Below are 18,640 nucleotides of genomic sequence, written 5' to 3' on the forward strand. Positions count from 1 at the left end.
AGGTGTGGCCTTGTTGGAGTAGGTGTGGCCTTGTTGGAGTAGGTGTGGCCTTGTTGGAGTAGGTGTGGCCTTGTTGGAGTAGGTGTGTTACTTTGAGTGTGGGCTTTGAGACCCTCATCCTAGCTGCCTGGAAGTCAGTCTTCTACTAGCAGCCTTCAGATGAAGATGTAGAACTCTCAGCTCCTCCTGCACCATGCCTGCCTGGATGCTGCTATGCTCCCACCTTGAAGATAATGGACTGAACCACTGAACCTGTAAGCCAGCCCCAATTAAATGCTGTCCTTATAAGAGTTGCCTTGGTCGTGGTCTCTCTTCTCAACTTTAGAACATTGACAACGACAGGTACATGTGTTAGACATGCGATACATGTATCAATGTTTAGAAATATTCAGAGAAATAGCTGCAGTCAGCAAAATGGTCTATAATGGGAACTTGAGATGAGGCAGAAAAAGCACACAAATTTCTTCTGCCAGTCACAGTCTGTCCCGGGGAAATAATTTTATATGTGTCGATTTATTGCGCTAAAAGTATTGAAGTCACGGTGCTTTAACCAAATATTGTAGACAAATGAACAGGCATCATCTCCGAAAGGGACAAACAACCTTCAGGTCTTTACCCATTACAGCACGTTAGGAAAGATCATAAGGAATTGAGAAAATTCCTATGATAATACCCAAGGGATGAAAACAATGTAAGTTTGCATTGAATATTATATGTAAGGACACATGGGAAAAATAGGCTTGAGAAAAATTCAGCATGAACTCTGAAAACCTCTGCATGGGGCTTCGGACTGAGCTCTGTGCTTCTTTGCGATTTTAGAACTTTCTAGATAAACCTTGAGGACTGGTGGAAAGGATCTGGTGAATTAACGTTGTGGAACATCAAAGGACTTTTGAGAAATTTCTGATGTTGTGATTCACAGTCAGAACGTAATTTCTGGAATCCCTGGAGTGACATGGAGCGCGATATCCAACGTCATCAAGTCACCTTTATTTCATACTGACCTGGTGTGAGTCATAATGGCCACTCATTGACTCACACTCCCTCACGGCCGGGAACAGCAGCCTAGAGACGGTATCTCGTGTCTCCTAAGAACAGGTGTCAAACAGTCTCCGTATTCATTTGCACAACTGGAGCGTTTTCATGGGATGAGTGGTCAAGACACCTGCTTTATGATGGGCTAGTTCATTCTCTGTGCCCAAGAGGACATGAGGAAGGTGTTTGCTGAAGCTCTCACAATGCCAAGTGTGGAGAGCCTGGCAGAATTAGCTTTCAAATGTGATTCAAAAACTTTAAAACTGGATGATTTCAGGCAAGTCAATTAACCTTTCTGAGTCTCTCTATTCTCCTAGAAGTGTGCAGTAAGAATTTAATTAGATGACACATAGAGAGTGCCTGGCACATTGCCTGGCACATCAAAACCGTTGTGACTATTGATTCTCTTTCCCGTACCCTTGATGGCTTCAATACCAGCTCAGCTTCGATCCCTCCCACACCCTGACCTTGTCATATTCCCTGTGCCCCACTTCTAGGCGGAGTAGAATTTGTTTGCCCTACAACCTATCTGAGCGCCCTTCTCCATTCATTCTCGCTGTGCACCTAAACCCTCCTGCACTGTTCTAAGAGTTTTCTGCTTCTTTGAGAGCAGGCTCTGATTTCTCCCCTTCTCCTTGCCTTTCAACATTCTACCAGAGCTCAACAAAGCTGCCGGGGGCAGCAGGCAGCTTCTGATATAGGAATAATGTCCATGCTAGCTTGGTATGAGCGAAGGCCCCTTTGCTTTCTTTACTCCCTGGGTTAAATCATGTCGGATGCTGATGAAGAAAGAGTGTGGGCCAAAGTCTCTTTTTTTCTTCAGTTTCGTGGACAGATCTCAGGGGAGGGATAAGGTTTAAGGTTGGCTCAAGCCCAATTTGACCCCAAACTCCTCTTCTACCTAAGTCTATTCTCATCTTCTCAGGGATAAGTCAGGATGATCACAATCCCAACACGGCCGCCATGGCCTTCTCTTGGAAACATCTTTTATTGTCTCTTCAGTTCTCACATAATTAAAATTCACCCTCCAGGCCTCAACTACAATCCCATTCACCTGGGAAGCATTTTCTCATTGCCGGGCCAGCATGCCCCACTCCCCACCTGCCTCGCCCGGTATCTTCCCACTTAATTGTCCACAAATGAAGAGTCCAGCCGGAGGCAGGACAGAGCTGACTCTCCTTCTCACTAGTTACGTTATCCTGATGAAGTAATTCTTTTCTTTTCTCTTTTTGATTTTTTTTTTCTTTTTTGAGACAGAGTTTCTTTGTGTAGCCCTGGCTGTTCTGGAACTCACTCTGGCTGGCCTTGAACTCACAGAGATCTGCCTCCCGAGAAGTGATTCTTTTTCCAAGTAACAGTGGTCTCATTTTATAAAACAGGCACACTGATAACATACTCTCATGGATGTGCTGCGAGGGTTAAATGGAACAGCCTAGAAATACTAGAAATATTCTTGTCATGTAGTGAGGTGCTACTTACAATCACTTCATGCTTCTTTTTAAAGATTTATTCTATGTGCCTGGCACCATGTGCGTGCACGGTGCCCGCAGAGGTCAGAAGAGGGTTCAGATCCTCTGAAACTGGAGTTACAGACAGTTGTAAGCTGCCTGTGGGAGCTGGAAACCAAAGTCTTGCACGGGAGCAACTGTTATTGCTGAACTGTCTCTCCAGCCTCCACTGTGTGTGTCTGTAAGACAAGATGAATCATTCATTCTATCATCTGGCCCTGGATACCCCAGGATGAACCCAAGCCAGTCTTTTCCCTCAAGGTCCTGACAGCCCTCGGAGGGACACAGAAATGTAGACAGCTTTGTCATGATTCGACATGTATGAGGGTCTTTCATCTAAGAACCAGCCAGGGGTGTGACAGCAAAGACTCCCCTTTGGCTGCAGTATGCCCCCCCCCCTTGTTCTGGGCTGCTCACTGGAGCCTCTGGTCCCAGAGATCTAGTCAGAAGCTATGTCCACACAGTGGTCTGGAGGGAGCTGAGCAGCCTCCTGATTTCAACACCACAGCAGCTTCATCTCTGGCCAGGAGGGGAACGGAGCCGCTTTTCAGCTCGGGCCTGGGAAGCTTCCAGGAACCCAGCCAAAAGTTTAATTGATCCAAACTAATTACTGGAGGATGACGATGAGATCCAACTCGGGATGGCAGAAGTTGAAGGTCACCTGATACCCCCTCGATCCTCTCCGCCCTGCAGGGCCGTCTACACCGCCTCGAACAAGGAGGGAGACGTCATTGGAAGACATTTAGAGGATGCAGTTTCACAGATGTCCTTTTCAGTATGAGATTAATCGTAATACCTCTGAATCATCATGCAGACTTTTGAAAGCATCTGGATATAGAAACAGTGTCCAATTAGCTCAAGGGATTACAAGAGCCTGTGAGCACAGCCTTAGTGAAGGCTGAGAGTCCCATGTAAGCCAGCTGGCTTTTCTCTGGTGACAGCAGACCCAACGGAGGCAGGACAGCATATGGTCTTTGAGGACCATGGTAGAGTGTGGGAAGCTCTTCATAGCCCACAGGACTACAGCTCAAAGGCAGCTTCCTGTATCCCCGCCTTTACCTTCAGACGGCTTGATTTTGTCCACTGGCACCCAGATCCCTACCTGGGAAATCCCAGTGACTCTGCCAAGCCTTTGCTTGTGTCTTTAGCCACATTTTCCTACTGTGTAATAGATCACCTTCCAGGGCCTCTATTCACAAGACATTTTAAGGTGTTTTTTTTTTCTATTCCAGCATACAGATGTCACTGTGTTTTATTAGTCATGTGCACACCTATAGTGTCAAGGGCAGGCAGTGCCTTCTCTATCTCTACACTCAACACAGAGTTCTTTTATATCCTGGCCACCTGTCCTTGCTTTTCTGTAATTTCCTTTTCTTTTAATTTTAATTAATATAATTTTAAAAAATATCTTGTTAAATTTTCTCTTATTTCTTCTCTTAGGCTTTCAAACATTTATTTTTAACTATGTGGTATACCACTATGCATTATTTTATTACACAAAGATAAGAGCTGTCAGTAAGCTTATCAATATATAAGACAGTGATAATGTTTGAGCCTATTTGGTCTTTTAGAATATGGTTTATTTAATGTATAATTCATAAAATGTAGTAATGCTTATATAAACTTATACAATTTACTTAATTGTAAATGTATACATCAGTGCTTCACTTACAGTGGGATTACCTTCCAGTGAGACCATCGGGGGAAAAAATGATAAACCAAAAATGCGTTAATTCACCTAATCTACAGAACACTGGCATTTAGTCACATAACACTCAGCTGCTCTACAGAACATCCACTTTTGTCCCACTGGTCCTGTAGCTGACCTTGGGCTGTGGTTCACTCCCGAAATATAACAAAGGGAGGTATTGTCAGACAACATATTGGCAGTCCAGGAAAAGACAAAAGCTCAAAATCCCAAGTACACATTCTATTGAGTGTCCACTGCTTTCGTGGTATCATAAAGTTAAAAAGCCGTAAGCCAAAGCTTACGAGGACCGTCTTGTAAGCTGAGGAGCACCTGCTGCCTAATTCTAATGCTGTGTTTAAGAAGCGGCTTGGTAGATGGCTAAACACACGTAGGATGGCTAGTTCAGCTCACCGACCTGGACCTCTCTGTGCCTTACACACCAATGGTATGTTTTACAGAAGAGTTTACGTTCCAGCTGGAGACTTCAAATTGTCCAGACACACTCATGATCAAAGAAATCTTGCCCTCAGATCTGCTGTTCTGCCCATGCAGGGTACCAGGGGTTTTGAGTCTACAAACAAGGCCAGCCTTTTCACCATTTGCTGAGTTAGGCTCTACGTTAGTGAGTGAGATATGATTCTTAGAAGCAACAAAATGACAGATTCTGTTTTCTAACCCAATATGCTAATAAGTTGCCTTTACTGGAGGAGTTATTCAAAGATGTATGTTAATTTCTACCATTTTGTTGACTTTTTGGTGTCTTTTTACGTCTCTTATGACTAATTGTTGTTACAGGATATTTGATTGCGCGGTGAACACTGAGATTGTATCCTGGAAAAACCTGTTCTAGTTGTGTGGCTCAACCCTAGCACACATCTTTAATTCCAGAACTTTCCGTTTATTGTAAACAAGATTGAATAAAGTCAACCATAGGTCAAGAGGTAGAGCAAGCAACCATCTGACAGGGAGTGGACATAGGCGGAAGCCATAGAGGGTGACAGGAAGTCAGGAGGACAGATAGAGAAATGAACAGGAAGTAGAAAGGAGAGACACTCAGTAGGAAGGGTTTTTAAAACAGTGTGGAGAAGGAGAACTGTTTTTTGTTTTTTCTCCTGGGACATCAGTTGAGAAGGAAGGTCAGCTGGGTCTTTTCTTTACCTCTCTGAGCCAGCAGGCTTTCACCACAGCATCTGGATCCTAAGTCTTCATTTGGTAAATTGAGCAGTTGGGAATTTTGTTTTAGAAAACAACAAATAGTCCTAGCAGTGCTAATTTATTCCATGTGCCCTCCTGGGTGTATTTATCTTCCTCTTCAAACTGAAGTATCCTCCATAGAGCTGGCTTAGTTTTCTATTTCTATTTAATTTCTATTTCTATTAATATTTTAATATTTCTATTAGTTAATCTATTATTAATCATGGAAAGCTTTTATTTATCTTTTAATTTTAATGGATAGTTTTGTTGGGTATCACGTTCTGGGTTGATAGTCGATGTCTTTCAGAACTTGGAGTTTGTCTTCCAGGTTCTTCTGGCTTTAAAAGTGTCTGGGTCATCCTGATGGGCCTGCGTTTATAAGTGACTTTACCTTTCATGCAGCTATTAATACCATCTCTTTAGTCTGTGTTTTTAATATCTTAAGTATAATATGTCATGGGAGGTTTTTTCTCTGGTCCTGTCTATTTGATGTTCTATATGCCTGCATGGTAAGGAAATGTTCTTCTATGGCTTTATTGAAATTATTCTCTATGCCTTCACTATGATTCTTCTTCTTCTCCTCCTCCTCCTCCTCCTTCTTCCTCCTCCTCTTTATCCTCCTCTTCTTCCTCTTCATCTTCTTCTTCCTCCTCCTCCTTCTCTTCCTCTTATTTCTTCTTCTATGTCCATAATTTGAAGGCTAGTACTTTTCATAACATCCCAAAGCTTGCCAATGTTTTACACACACACACACACACACACACACACACACACACACACACACAAATAGACAGTTATAATTGAATTTTACTGAATGATCCAACTCCTCTATTTTGTCTTCCAGCCTTGACTCTGTTTTCTGTATGATCTGTTCTGTTGATGATGCTTTCCGCTAAAGTCGTTTTGTGAATTGATGAACTTTCTCTTCCAGCTGCACATCAGATTGGCTTCTCTTCAACAATTACATCTCTTTATTGAATTCAATTCTCATATATTGGATTGACTTCCTCATTTTATTATGCTCTCTCTCTCGCTCTCTCTCTCTCCCTCTCCCTCCTCCCTTTCTTGAGTTGTTTGTACACAGTTATACTTCTTTTGAATTCTTCGTCTGGAAAAGCTTCCAGGTCATTCTCATTGTGGCTCATTACTACGGGATTAGTGACTTTGGGGAGGACCATGGTCTCGTTTTTGATCTTGTTCTTACATTTGCTTCTTTACCAAAAAGAAGGAAAGACGTAGCTAATAGACTGCTTCAGATGTACGGTTCCTTAGGCAGAACTCGAATAAGGAAAAGACATTTGCCAATATTGGCTTCTAGGTAAGAGTGTGATAGTACATTGTTAATATTTGTTATCTCTAACTTGCCTGACATGTCCCATATTTATCTCGCTCTCTTAAACCCCAAAGGGAGGAAAGTTTGTTGGCATGACAAGATTATGGAGTCTCCAGTCCCTTCCAGGTAACGGGTATTGCTTGTTTGAAATGCCTGGTATACAGTGCTGTGGCCATCTCTTGTCACCTGTGGCTCGCCCGTTATGTAGGAACTCTGTAGCTTGCAGGGCCACTTCCTTTCCTTTCTCCTGTGCGAGGGTTTGGTTACCATACCTCTGTTTCTCTTCTCTGATGTAACACGGCAAGAGTTGAGGGAAGTTGATTGCATTTCAAATTATTTGTCAAAAGGGATGCCACCAATCAGCATGACCTCTATCCAACTCTAAGTGGTCCAGTGTGTTTCTGTTCTTACGACCCCACTATCTTAACCTGCATCTCCCTGCTGGGGACCCTGCTTATTTTCCTTTCTCAGGGGGATGTTCCCAGACCGACTCCCCCTGCTTCATCTCCTTTCTGTGCACCAATAATGGGTCCATCAAGAGAAAGAAGCAATGTACACAAGCTAGCTAACTAAAGGGAAATTTGTTGAAGGGGAATTTTACAAAAGTGTGGTGAGAATTTAGAGGAAAAGGTAGAAGGACAGACCTCCACCTGGGAGCAGAAGTGTCCCCAGCCACTAGAACCCAGAGAGAGAGAGAGAGAGAGAGAGAGAGAGAGAGAGAGAGAGAGAGAGAGAGAGAGAGAGAGAGAGAGAGCGCTCTGTGGAGTGGCCATTTGGTTCCTACTCATGGTCTATATTCAGGAATTGCAGGTAACTTATAGTGACATAGCAGAGAGGGGACAAGAACTCACGTCCTGTGGTCTGGTCTCCTGCAGGAGAACTCCACTGGGCTTGACACAACTGACACTGGTGCGTAAGACTGCGTAGCTCATAACAGAGCTCCAAGTTCAAAGGGGACAGGGCAGGGTCACGGGGAGGGCAAAGATGGCTCTCAAGCAGCAGAGTAGAGGTAACCCAGGCCATCTTCATCTAGGCATCCTCCTGACTATGGAAAGAGAAGAGGGTGTTTTTTATTCCAAGCAAAGTCTATATGCCTACAGGGTTTTCCTCTTCAGTCTTCCTTAAGCCACAACATGATCTTGAGCAAACTACTTAATCTGTATGCATCTCAGCGTCCACCTTCGCAAATTAATGATAATAACATATATTGCGCAGGGTTTTAGGAGACTGTTCAGACAGGAATAAAGCCCATGGCATGTCGCTTAGCACATAAGAGACCTGTGCAAATGACAAATACCCTTACTGGGGCCCATCTTTCTCCTGTGTCCTTAATCATATCTGTTCCCTCTTGCTTTTACCATTTCATTCTCTCTGAGGAATGGCTTCCTTTTCTCAGCAAACGTGTCTGAGCAGCCTTCCTACTAATTCAGTTCATAAAAATAAGTGTGGCTATTGGCATTTGATACTGCTTCTTTCTAGTCCTAGGGGACCAGACCTCAGGGTAGAATGTAGCCTCCAGCCAGAAGCTAGCTCATTTCTGGAGGTGGGGGTGGGGGGAAGGGATAAGCATCAAATTATTCTAGTCCTCTGCTTGGGTCAGATGGCAGGAGCCCAGATGTGTGTGATACCTGTGAGCCACGGAGCACCCAAATCGGGCAGCTACTCTAGCTGCATCTGGTTGTATTAGATCATCTGTCATAAAGGGCCGTAGACAAATCTGGACAATACTGCCTGGCTTTGGGAGCGATTAACCACACAGCATGAAGGTGTGTGGTTCATTGACCTTTTGCCACAGCGTATCAGTTACTTTTTGCTGCTACGATGAAACACACGTAAGGGAAACTTACAGAAGACAGTTTGTTAGGGCTTCTGATTCCAGAGAGGGCTTCCAAAGTGTTGGGGGAGGCATGGCAGCAGGGAGCTGGAGCAGGAAACTGAGAGAGCACATCTTTAACCAGAACACGAAGCAAAGCAAACTGGAAATAAGGTGAGGATATATATACCTTTATAGCCTGATCTCCATCCCCAGGCTCCACCTCCTAAAGGTTCCGCAGCTTCCAAACACCAACAACAACCAAGGATTAAATGTTCAAATACCGGTGCCTATGTGGGACATTCTTCTCATTCAAACCATGACACGTGATGTTCCCAGTGGGCTGAGAGATGCTCTTCACTGATGCTCTACTGAGCTCACGGCCCTTTGGTAACTGCCTCCCTCCCATCAGAATTGGCAGCAGGGGTGTAACACATGGGTGGCACACACCAGTTCTTGGATTAATTTCTCAGGGTTTTTGTAGCAAAACGTCATGACTAGAGGCTTAAAGGAAACTGTTGTTTCTTAACTGTGGAGCCAGAACTCTGAAGTCCAAGTGTCAGGGTAGTTGGTTCTTCTTGAGTGCTGAAGTCAGGATTTGTTTTGAGTCAGTCTCTGTGCCTTGTCGAGAGCTCCCTTCCTTGTGTCTCTTGACAGGGTCTTCCCTCTCACCATCTCTAAGCTCAAATTGTCTTACGACATCTCTAGCCATTGAATTTGATCAATTCAAATTGATCGCTCCTGGAAACTTTCTACCCACCCCTATAAAAGATCCCCATCTTCAGGTGCGAGGGACTAGGACCTCAACATTTACGTTTTGGGAGGACAAAACAAAATGCCTCACACTTTCCAATGGCCAAGCAAGGAACTGATCCAATAGAGCAGAAGAATGTCATTAGGAGCCATGCTATTGTTACTTTTTTTTTTTTTTAAAGCAGTATTTGGTTTTACCATTGGTCCTTGGGCTATCTGCTCCCAGGATCTTGGTCACCCAAGCAGTGCTGAGTATGGGTTCCATCTTGTGGAGTGGATCTTACATCAAATCACAGATTGGCTGGTTACTGCCACAAGCTTTGTACCATCACTGAGCTAGCGTATGTTGCAAGTAGGACATCATTGTAGATCAAAGGGCTTGGGTCTGGGTTGGTCCTTACTTGTCTCCATTGGTAGAGTGCAGAGTTCCTTCCTGTACCAAAGCTGTTAGCACACAGGGGTAAAGGCTCTATGTAGGCACCATCTTGACTTCTCCATGTCCAGTGAGTTCTGTAGGTGTTGCCTTCAGCAATGGAGCCTTACAGCTAGTTTGTGGAGACTAGCCTGTATAGTCTTGGCAATATCCTGGGTTATTTGGGGGACCCTTTTGACTAATAACTCAACTACATATAAACCCAATCTCAGTCCTGGAAACGTCATCTGGGGAGAAGAGATAGATCCCTTTGGAGCTCTGTTTCCCCCAATTATTTGATCACTTTATTTAGATTGCCTTCATTTATGTATATATTTTAGGAAGTTTCTACTGTATTAGATTTCTATACTAACCCTCAAAAGTCCCTCAATTTTATCTGTCTCTACCCATGTTCCTACCCTTGATAATCTCTTTCCCCTCGCCACTTGATAATCCCTTTTCAGGTCCCCGATCCATTTATAACTATTTTATTTTCCTTTCCTAGGGAGATCTATCTGCTGTCATACCCCTACCCCATGCCCCAGTCCCTTACTTTATACCTAACCTCTGATTCTACGGATTGTAGCTTGTCGACTTAACAGCTAATACCCACATGTAAGTGAATACATGCCATCTTACTCTTTCTGGGTCTGATTTTTTTTTCTAATTTTATCCACTTACTTGCTGATTTCATGATTTTTTAATACTCTATTGTATAAATGTGCCGCATTTTCTTTACCCATTCATCTGCCATGGTACATCAAGGTCGTTTCCAAATTCCGGCTACTATGAATACAGCAGCAGTGACATGGTTGAGCAAGTGTCTGTGGTAGAATGAAGTGTCTTTTGGGTATATGCCCAAGAACAGCTAGATCTTGAGGTAGATCATCTCCCATCTGTTGAAGTTAGCTCTAGTTCTTCTCAGCCCCATGTTACCGGAAACAAGACTCAGATTCAAAATATATTTACAAATAACTTGGCCATATAGCTAGGCTCTTCTCTTACAAGATCATCACTAAAATAACCCAACTATTTTAACCTACAATCTGTCACAGGACTGTTACTATGCTCAGGTACCACATGTCCATCTCCTCACATTTTCCCGGGCTGATCTTCCTATGCCTATTTTCCTGTGCCTGGCTCTATCCCAGAATCTTTTCTCCTCCCAGATGTCCCACTTCTATTTCCTGCCTAAGCCATAGGCCATAGGCTTTTTAATTGACAGGTGATCCACCTGTAGTCTCTACACCCATCTTTTTGATGGCCTGCCACACAGATTTCCACAGTACAAGTTTGCACTCTCAGAAGCAATGGATGGATGTTCCTCTTGATCTACATCCTCACCGGCACGAGCTGTCACTTGTGTTACTGATCTTAGCCATTCTGACAGGTATAAGATGGAATCTCAAAGTATTTTTGATTTGCATTTCCCTGATGACTAAAAATATTGAAAATCTCTCCATTATTTTCAGCTGTTTAAGCTTCCTCTTTTGAGAATTCTGTCTAGATCTGTATCCCGTGGTTTAATTGGGCTATTTGTTTCCTTGGTGTCTGCTTGTTTTCTTTTTCTTTTTCGTTTTAGTATCAGATATGTAGTTGGTAAAAATCCCCATTCTGTAGGCTGACACTTTGAATGACAGTGTCCTTTGCTTCTCAGTTTTATAAAGTCCCACTATTGATGTTGATCTTTTGCCTGTGCTAGCATGGTTCACTTCAGAAAGCCTTCTCCTGTGCCACTGGGTCCAGCCAAGGCGACTCCCCATTTTCTCTTCTATCAGGCTCATTATATATGAACTTACGTTGAGGTCTTTGATCCAACTGGAGTCAACTGGGCCAATACCATGCTGTTTTTATTCCTATAGCTCTGAAGTACTTTTAAAATCAAGAATCGGGCCTCCAGCAGCTCTTCCATTGTCTAGGATTATCTTAGCTATTTTGGATGTTTTGTGTTTCCATATGAAGCTGAAATTTTTTTTTCGAGAGCTGTGAAGAATTGTGTTAAAATTTTGATGGAGATTGCACTGAATCTGTAGATTGCTTTTGTAAAAATGATCATTTTTCTATGTTAATCCTACTTATCTGTAGGCTTGGGAGATCTTCCATCATCTGATAATCTTCTTCAATTTCTTTCTTCAATGACTTGAAGCTTTGGTCATTCCAAGTTTTTCACTTGCTTGGTTAGAGAACCTCCAAGATATTTCATATTTATTTGAGGCTCTTGTGAAAAGTATTGATTATCTGATTTTTTTTCTCAGGCCCTCTGTCATCTGTAAAAAGGGAGACTATTAATTTTTGTGAGTTAATTTTGTGTTTAGTTACTTTGCTGAAAGTGGTTATCAGCTGTAGGAGTTCCCTGGTGGAATTATAAGGGTCACTTATGTGTACTGTCATATCATCTACAAATAAAGAAACTTTGACCTTTTCCTTCCCAATTACTATCCCCTTGATCGCCTTCAGCTGACTATTGCTCTAGCTAAAAATCTCGAGTATTATACTGAATAGATATGGAAAGGTGGAACAATCTTGTGCCTGATTTTAAGGAAATGTCTTTGTGTTTGTCTCCATTTAATTTGATGTTGGCTACAGGCTTGCTGTAAACTGCCTCTATTATGTTGAGGTATGTCCCTTGTACCCGCAATCCCTCCAGCACTTTTATCATGAAAGGGTGTTGGATTTTTTCAAAGGTCTTTTCTGAATCTAATGAGATGATCATGTGGATTTTTCCTTTTATTTTGTTCATGTACCGGATTACGTTTATTGATTTTTATATGTTGAGGAATCCCTACATCTCTGATCTCTGGAATGAAGCCTACTTGATCACGGTTGGTGATCTTTTTGATGTGTTCTTGGATTTGGTTTTCAAGTATTTCATTGAGAATTGTAGCTATGTTCATAAGGGAAACTGGTCTGTAATTCTCTTTTTTTTTTTTGTTGTTGAGTCTTTGTGTGGTTTGGATAACAGGGCAACTGTGATCTCATAAAACGAATTTGGAAATATTCCTTCTGTTTCTATTTTGTGGATGAATTTGAGGTATATTGGCATCAACTTTTCTTTGAAAATCTTGTAGAATTCTGCCATAAGACCATCTGGCTGAGTATTTATTTATTTATTTGTTTGTTTGTTTGTTTTGATTGGTGAACTTTTAAGCCCTGCTTCTTTATCACTAGAGGTTACACAACCGCTTAACTCCTCCTACCCAGTCTTGATTTGACTTTGGGAAGTGGTATAGCTGAGGAAATTGTCCATATCTTTTAGATCTTCCGATTTGGTGGAGTATGGGTTTTTATTTTTTTTAAAGGATGCCCTCATGACTCTCTCGATTTCCTCAGTGTCTGTTGTTATAACTACCTTCTCATTTCTAATCTTGTTAATTCGCATATTCTGTCTCTGCCTTGTAGTTCTTTTGGATAAGGGTTTGCCAATCTTCTTTATTTTCTCAAAAACTATCTCTCCTTCATTGAATCTTTGTTTTCTGTTTACTTCTATCGTATTGATTTCCACCCCCAAATTTGATGATTTCTTGATGTCTGTATCATTTATTTGTGATTTCTTCTTTTTCTAGTGCTTTCAGGTATGCTGTTAAGTTACCAGTATGAGATCTCTCTCTCTCTCTCTCTCTCTCTTGTTCTCTCTCTCTCTCTCTCTCTCTCTCTCTCTCTCGCTCGCGCTCTCTCTCTCTCTCACTCTCCCTCTCCCTCTTCCCCACCACCACCGTGTGTGTGTGTGTGTGTGTGTGTGTGTGTGTGTGTGTGTAAGCACTTAGTGCTATGAATTTAGGAACTTCCCTTCTGGAACACCCTTCATTGTGTCCGTAAGACTGGACATGTTGTGTATTCATTCAGTTCTAGAAAGTCATTAATTTCTTCCTTAACTTCTCTCTTGTGTCATTTTCCACTCAGTACTGAGTTGTTCAGGTTTCCTGAGTATGTTGTTTCTGTTGTTGGTGGTATCTAGCTTTAACTTGTGCTGGTCAGATAGGATACCCTGTGTTGTTTTAATTTTCTTGTGTCTTTTGAGATTTGCTTTGTGTCCAAGAATCTAGTCAGTTTTACAAAGAGGCCCATGATGTGCTGAGAAGAAGATTTAGCCTTTTGTGTTTGGGTGAAATATTCTATAAATATCTGTTGGGTCCGTTTAGTTTATACCTGTAGTTAGCTCCAGTAGTCTGTTTAGTATTTGTCTGGATGACTGGTCTTGGGATAGTGGGGTTTAAAGTCTCTCGCTATCAGCGTGGGGGGTCAATATGTACTGTAAGATGTAATAGTGTTTCTTTTACAAGCATGGGTGCTATTGAGTTTGAGACATAGAAGTTAAGAATTGCAATGTTCTCTTGGTGAATTTTTCTTTGGATGACTATGCAGTGTTCTTCCTTGTCTGTTTAGTTTTGGTTTGAAGTCTGTTTTGTCAGATAGTAAAATGACTATGCCAGCTTGCTTCTTAGGTCTATTTGCTCAGAATATCTTTTTCCATTCTTTTACCCTGAGATGATGCTTGTTCTCAATGTTACGGTCTGGGTTTTTGGATGCAGCAGAAGGATGGATACTGGTTTTGCATCTTTTCTGTTAGTCTGTGTTTCTTTATTAGGGAATTGAGACCACTGATGTTGAGAGATAGCAATGAGTAGTGTTTGTTCACTCCTGTTATTCTGCTGCTGTGGTGTGTGTGTGTGTGTGTGTGTGTGTGTGTGTGTGTGTATGCTTCCCCTCTCTTGATTTGTTGGTCTGGGATATTTATTCCTTGTGTTTTCTTGGATATAGTTAACCTTGTTAGAATAGAGTTTTCTGTCTAGCACCTTCTGTAAGGTTGGATTTGTAGATAGATATTGCTTAAACTTGGTTTTATCATGAATTTTTTTTATCTATCTCTTGTAATCAAAACTTTTGCTGGATATAATAGGCTGGGCTAGCATCTGTGGTCTCTTAGAGTCCACATGGACATAAAACTTCTGTCCAGGCTTTGAAGTTTCCATTGAGAATTCAGGTATTATTCTAATAAGTCTGCCTTTATATGTTACTTGGTCTTTTTCTCTTGGGGCTCTTTATATTCTTTCTTTGTTCTGTACATTTAGTGTTTTGATGATTATGTGCTGGCGGGGGGACAGGGTGTATTTCCTTTCTGGTCTGATCTGTTTGGTGTCCTTATATGTCCTTATAGGCTTCCAGTACTCTAGTCATTTTCTTTTTTATGTTAAGGAAATTTTCTTTTATGATCTTGTTGAAAATATTTTCTGTGCCTTTGACCTGGGTTTCTTCTTCTTTCTCTATTCCTATTATTTTTAGATTTGATCTTTTCATAGTGTCCCAGATTCCTGGATGTTTTGAGCCAGGACATTTTTAGATTCCATGTTTTCTTTGACCACTGTATCTATTTCTTCTATCGTGTCTGCAATGCCTGAGATTCCCTCATCCAATCCTCAAGTCTTACCCTTGGCTCTGTAGCAGACAACCTGCTGCTGACTCCCTCCCTCCCTGGCCCATCTCCAGTGGCTCACACAGCTCTCCCCTCCAGTGGCTCACACAGGTCCCCCTCCAACATTTCTGACCCCTTCATTGCTTTACCTGAGTGTCCAGCTCCAGCAAGCATTCCCTGGGAACCCGCAGACAACGTGGACCAGGGAAGCACGTGGTCTAACAGGATCTTCACCATTCTCTCCTCTCAATCCAGTCCCCCAGTCTCACTCCCTTCTTGGTATCAGACATCATGCTGTGGCCTCTCTTCCTCTCTGTCCCCTCTCCAGGGGCCCACATGGATCTCCTCCTCCAACTTGCTTCTCCAATCATCCTGTTAGCCCAGACCCCAACTCCAGCAGGCGTTCCCTGGTGACCCACCAGCCGAGACTTCCAGAGAAACATCTAGGTCAGGGAAACAGACAAGCTAGCCTCAGTTCTTCACTCTCTCTCCTTTCTTCCAACTCCGATCCCCACAGGCTCATCCACAGCTCCATAGCAGATGACCTGCAGTGACCTCCTCTCACCTTCTGCCCCCATTCCCAGGGGACTAAGCAGATCCTTGTTGAGTTCTGTTTTCCTCCCTCATTAGGATCCCTCAAGTCCCTCCCGCCACCCCCACCCCATCCCCACCCCCACCCCCACCCCATACCCATCCCCATCCCTATCCCCATTCCTAAGTGTCAGCTCACAAAACCTAGAAACACATTCACTCAGAACCCCTAGAGGCCATACCTAGCAGGATCCCAAAATAATTCCCTCCCAGGCAACATAACCTCCTAAGAACCAGAGAGGGCAAACCGAAACCAAGGAACGCAATTTCTACCCAAGCAAAACAAGACTAGATATTAGTACCTAGTCTTAGAGTCTTCGAAAATACCTAGATGCTGGTATAAAAATACGATCAATAACAATCAAGACAGTATGTCTCCCCTAGAGCCCAGCAACCCTACCACAGCAGGCCCTGAGAACTGCATGTTAGTGGAAGCACAGGACAAGGACCTTAAAACAGTCTTTATGAATGTAGTAGCAATCCTTAAAGAGGAAATGAATAAGTCCCTTAAGGAAACCTACGACATCACTGACAGACAGTAGAAGGGAAGGAATAAAACATTTTAAAACCCGAAAGTGAAAGTAGACTCCACGGAGAAAACCCAACCTGAGGGAAATACTGAGATGGAAAATTTAGAAACTTGAACAGGAACCTCAGAGGGAAGCCCTAGCAACAGGACAAGAGATGAAAGAGAGCTGGGGGTGACTATAGCGGTTGGGTTTGGAGTAGAATGAAGATCTGCAGGTTGCCTACCTGCTTCACAGGCTGGAGTTCCATAATTAATTTCCTAACCAAGAATTCTTGCTAAAGACAGCATCTTGAAAGTTTTGGGTTTTTGGTTTTTGTTTGTTTGGATTTTGGTTTTTGTTTGTTTGTTTGTTTGTTTGTTTTTGGCTAGTATTCAGGTATATGGTCTTAGTTGGGGGTTTCTATTCTTGTGATGAAACACCACGGCCAAAAGCAAGTTAGGGGAAAAGGATTTATTAACACTTCTAAATCCACAGGACATCACAGGAGGAAGTCAGAACAGGAACTGAAACACGGCAGAAACCTGGAGGCGGGAGCTGATGCAAAGGCCATGGAGGAGTGCTGTTTACTGGCTTGCTCCCCATGGCTTGCTTGGACTGCTTTCTTATAGAACTCAGGACACCAGCCCAGGGATGGCACCACCCACAATGGGCTGGGCCCTTCCCCATCAGTCATTAATTAAGAAAATGCCTTAGATCTGGATTCTATGGAGGCATCCTCTCAACTGAGGTTCCCTCTCTTCGGATGACTGGAACCTATGTCACGCTGACATAAAACTAGCCGGCACATATGCCAAATAAGTTGAATAATTTGCACACAATTTGACTACACCTCTTTCCTTTGCATAGAGCTCTGAATAAGCTGACAGAGAGCTCAAGAGTTTCAGACTGAGCCTGTCCTACATCTGTCTCTGTCGCATCCTTGGCTAGGACTGTCTGAGAGTCATTATTTGTCCTGTCAACACAGACCAAGAATAGCACATTAAATCTGAGTTTTGTGAATCCTGCTTTTTCTCCACCGAGTCCTATACTTTGTGTCTGGAATCCCAGGGCATGCCTGGCATCTTCCCTTAGGGCAATATGAAAGAGGCTTTTCTCTCTCTGGGCTTGGATACTAAGATTGGCTCCAGGCTTCCGAGTGTTAGATGCTCTACTGCTGAGAGCTGACATTTCTCTAGGGCTCGGCGGTGAGCCTGAGTCAGAAGCAGGCAGGGCGGAAGCCATGGGTATTCTTTTTACTAACGTAGAAGCTATAAAAAGCAGCCTGCAGGATAGGTACTGGGCTGGTCCAAGACAGAAAGATGGGTGCGTGGCAAAGCTCTGCCTTCAAAGAACTAACAGCTCTGTGTCATATCATGGACTATTAGGAATGAAGACCCAGGAAGGCTGGGCAGAGGTCTCCCTAGAATCATGGAACCAGCCTGAAGTAGACTCTGTCCCATTTTGGGGATGAGCTTTGAGATTCTTCTTGTCATTGGGTCTCTGCACAATTTTTGTCTTAGGCCCATGATGATGAGATTCTTATGGGGAATCCAGCTACATTATCATTATGGACAATGAGGGATTTGGGTGGTGGACCCTACTTGTGAAAAGACAACCATTTCTCTCTTTCCCAGGGTCCTTCTGATTGACTCTGAAGAACAGGGAAGGGTATTGGTTTAGAGGTAGCCACCGGAAAGCCACTCATTCCTAAGAAGTAGAACCCTTAGGAAGAGACCCCCAGGCTGGGACCCACTCACAGCCGCTGCCCTTCCCCCGTCCTACTCTCAGCACTGAAATGGTGACATTTTAAAGGCACAGCCTGATCCATGCAGTACTTACTGCAGGTGATGGGGAAGTGGACCAGGGCACCTTCAAGGAAGGCTGGCAGCACCAGCTGGGGGACGAGAAGGATCATTCACTGACAGCTAAGGTGTTGGAATACATCTCTGAGACTCAGCTCTCCAAGCAGGTAGGGGAACTTGTTCTGATAAAGGCTGTCCACCAGGTAAGCTCAGGTCCAGTGTGACCACAAATGTAGTTTCAGAGAGTGGTTCAGGACAAGAAGTTTGGGGGCCAGTCAGCTGCAGTTTGAGGCTGTTGGCACCGACTTTCTGACTGTGATTGGTGGTAGGTTAGTTTGGTTAAGCCTCAGTTTCTTCATCTATACTATATGGAAATCGTATTGTTGCCCTGTGAAAGTCTCAGTAAAAATAACCTGTCTTAGATCGTTGTCCAGTTTCTGTGATAAAGCATCATGACAAACAACCTAAGAAAGAGAGGGGTTCCTTCTGGCTCACAGTTCAAAGGTGCAGTCCATCATGACAGAGAATTCAAGGCAGCAGGATCTTGGCACTTGCATCTACAATTGGGAACAGAGGCAGATGGCTGAATT

At 43.2% G+C, this 18,640-nt stretch overlaps 1 pseudogene; it reads left to right on the forward strand.

The window, feature by feature from the left end:
* LOC114624867 overlaps positions 1 to 18,640 on the forward strand; it is a 98,366-nt pseudogene that overhangs the window by 66,053 nt on the left and 13,673 nt on the right.

This window comes from Grammomys surdaster, unplaced genomic scaffold (assembly GCF_004785775.1).
Source record: "Grammomys surdaster isolate TR1022 unplaced genomic scaffold, NIH_TR_1.0 211, whole genome shotgun sequence".
Taxonomy (NCBI): Eukaryota; Metazoa; Chordata; class Mammalia; order Rodentia; family Muridae; genus Grammomys; species Grammomys surdaster.